This window comes from Nothoprocta perdicaria, unplaced genomic scaffold (assembly GCF_003342845.1).
Source record: "Nothoprocta perdicaria isolate Ctin4 unplaced genomic scaffold, notPer1 scaffold_294, whole genome shotgun sequence".
Classification (NCBI taxonomy): domain Eukaryota; kingdom Metazoa; phylum Chordata; class Aves; order Tinamiformes; family Tinamidae; genus Nothoprocta; species Nothoprocta perdicaria.
Window position 1 is genome coordinate 58,099 of NW_020455526.1, and position 3,535 is coordinate 61,633.

Consider the following 3,535-nt stretch of genomic DNA (forward strand, 5'->3'; position numbering starts at 1 on the left):
CATTCGCGAGGGGGGGGCGGTTAAGGACATGCTCTCCCCCTCAGACATAAAGGGGGGGATTAGGGCCACCGTTCCGGGGGGAATCGCCCCCTCCCCGACAACGGTTGGGTCACTTTCCCACCTACAACCCCCCCTTCCCGGGCGGCACTCACCGGCTCCTCGGGAACCGAACACCGGGCCTTAATCCTCCCCGCGCTTCCTACCGGCCCCGCCGCGCCCGCCCTCCGCCTCCCCATTGGCCAGCGCCGCGCCGTGACGCGTGCTGATTAGCCCCAGCGGTTGCCACTCACTGCTCAAAGTGGCCCCGCCTCCTCCTGACGTGAATTGGCTGGCGCAGACGTCATTGGTCTGGTAGCCCCGCCCCCCGCGGTATTTGAACGYGGGTCCCGCCTCTCGCGGCCTGGTCGGGCTTGGGGCTGTGAGGGGATGAGGGTGGCTGAGGGTGATGGGGACACCGCTCCTGTGCTGTCCTCTCCTYGGGTGTCCCCAGGGATGGCTCTCCTTTCTCTGTGCTTGCTGAGGGTTCACCAGGCCTCCTCTCCATTTTGGCTTTCACCTTGTTGGGCTAAACCCCAGCTCCTTGTGTGGTAGTGGTTCTCCCAAAGGTTATTCTCCCTCAGCACCTTTGTGAAGAGCTTGTCCTTGASCTAAAGCTACCAAGCTGTGTGCTTTGCCACTGGCCATGCACCTGAACAGSGTGAGATGCTTTCTGGGGGTGTTTCACCAAATCCTAGGACTGTGACGGGCTCCAGGAGTGAATGTCAAGCAAGGGGAGTTAGGTTCCTGGATGTCCTTCATGCCATACTTCAGGAAAACTGCACTAACCAAGCAGGAATTGTGTAGCAGATTACAGAGCTGAGCACAGTGTAGTCCTGGAGGATGATGGACACTTTTGGCATGGGATTTTAGGAGGCCAGGAAAGACACAGCAGAGCTTGGAGGAAAGGAGTAATGTGGGAGCCACCCTGCATGCAGCACTTAACCTCCTGTAAGAGAAGCAACCTCTGGTCAAACTCAACTTTAAAGAGATTGTTAACRAATGTTGCTAATTGTGTAATCTGCTAAAAGGAAACCAGCTTCTCCAAGCAAGTGCAACCACAGACGGGTTTCCTCTGCGTCAGCTGCAGCATTCACCTGAGCAGGCTCGTTCTGGGCAAGAAGGTCACCAGGGCTCTGTACAGCTTTGCAATAAAGGAACCCAGGACAGCCTTTTGTCTGGTTTGTGATCTGCCCCCCAACATACACAAAAAAAGCTCTTTTCTCAAAATTACGTCAGCCATTCTGTACCACAGACTTTACTAAAAGGTCCCTAGATAGGAAGATGCTCAGGGAGAGGTGTTTCTAATTAGCTGATTTGTGATGTTTGACTTCTGATTACCAGTCTTTTGTAGACTAAAGAGTGAATTTCTCTATTAATTATGTTAGAAATTAGCAAGAAGGAATGTTGGGAAGCATTTGGAGCATCACTTTCTCCCACATTCTTCATCACTTATGGGTTAAAGTTGGACCTCTCAGTGAAACTGAAATTCTGATAAAAAAATAGTTCTTAAAATTCCAAGCAAACAAGAGAAAAATAAGGCAGTTTTTCCATTTCCTCACAAGCTAAACCAAGGCAATGTATTTGTAACAAGGGCTCTGCTGGAGGAGTGAGGACTTGTAGGCACTTGGTGCATGAAGGAAGGGTGCAGCCCATGGGTAGATAAAGTACTGCACCAATTCCATTGCTAACAAGCAGACACAAGTCAAGCTACAGTAGGGCTAAGCCAGGCCCAGGAATTATTTCCTGTGTAATGTCTCACCTTGCTCTTTCTGAAAGCCAAAACAAATGCTGAGCTCACCAAGGAACGGAGCCGCATCGCTGTAACGAGTAGGAGGAAAGGGAGTCAGCTCCTCTGGAACAAACAGTTCCTAGGGAAAAGGGAGCAGATAGTCATTGCAGCTACAACCTTGCACAGAAACGATAGCTTCTTGGAAGGCACATGCTATGATTTTTACTTGAAGTAATTAAAGATCGAATATTAAATATAACCGAGCAATGGCAGAAGATCCATTTGCATACTGCTACTACACTCATCCATATCTGGTCACATATACAAAGCTAATAATATATATATATATATATTTGCACCCACAAGGATTGCCAAATCAACACAGATGTCTACAGAGTATCCAAATCAGTACTCAGTTATCAACCAAAGTTGCAGGGAGGGAAAAGGTTGACCTGATAGATGCTTTCAGTCTTTATCCTTCTCTTTCCTTAAGTGAAAGGACACATATACATGATGTTCAAGATGCTGGCAGATATAAGATGTAACGGCTACAGAGTTTAAGTTATGGACCCTAATTATAATCCAAATAATGGAATGTTATATATATATATATTTTTTTTTTTTCAGATCCAGTGAATGTCAATGTCTACTGTCTCTCTTCTGCAAGCATTAGCTAGGCACAGCTTGCAACAGAGTATTAAATTATTACTCCAGGTTCCTACTAAAGCAAAATGTATCCATGATACCTGTTATGAATTGCTGACTTTTTGATGGGAAAAGTGCTACCATCCACTTATTGAGCATGCCCGGAAACCATCTAGGTCTGATGCGGCTTGTTCTGCTTACTGGGGCAGGGCATTACTGAGTTTATTTGGCTATAAACACTTCTCGTGCTTCTTTTCGAGCAGGATTTGTGTTTGGTTGGATAGATCCGCATTCCTGCTCCTGGCTCTCCAAGATCCCTGTGCTCGGTAGCAGGGCGGCCGCTTTCAAATGTCCTTGGTGGTTTCCTACAACCACTTACAGAAATCACCCCATTTTGTCAGCCAAAAGGCAGCAGAAAATGCATTCTGCATAMACTAACCTTAAGGCACAAGCCTTAATTCTCAAGAAGAGCATTGGATGTGTGCGTTTAAACCAGTTAAATCCTTTTAGCTGTCTTCAGTGAGACGGAGCAGAAAGGGTCCCTACTGTGTTCACTTTGCAAGGGAACACCTGTACATATAAAGATCAGAACATGGTAACTATATATAATTCTTGCGATTTATAGAAAATTATGAGGGGTAGGTAAAAATATATATAACGCAGCACTTAGTTTGAGATCATTAGAAAGTGGCTTTTCGGAGCACTCAGATCCACCTGGAGCTGCTGAACCCAGCGCAGAGCTTTAGCTTCCGCACGGCTCCTTCCCCTCTCCAGACATTCCCTCGCCCAGCTGATCTCTCCCTTCGCCCTTTCCCTTCTCCCACAGCGATTTCTGATCGGGAGGCGCCGTCGCCACAGGCCGCTACGCGGGCACGGGCCGGTCGCCACAGGCCGGGACAAGAAAGGCGGGAAAGTCTGAGGCGAGGCGCTGCGCCCGGCCGCCTCCTCCCTCCCCCGCGGTGACGGCGCGCGCGATATCGCGACATGTCTGAGGCGATAGCGGGGGCACGGAGGAAGAGGAGGAGGAGGAGGAAGCGGCGCGGGGCTAGGCGGGCGGCGCGGCCTCGTTCCCCCCGCCCCCGGGCCGGCCCCGGCCCCGGCCGGCGGCTGCGCACTGCGGTT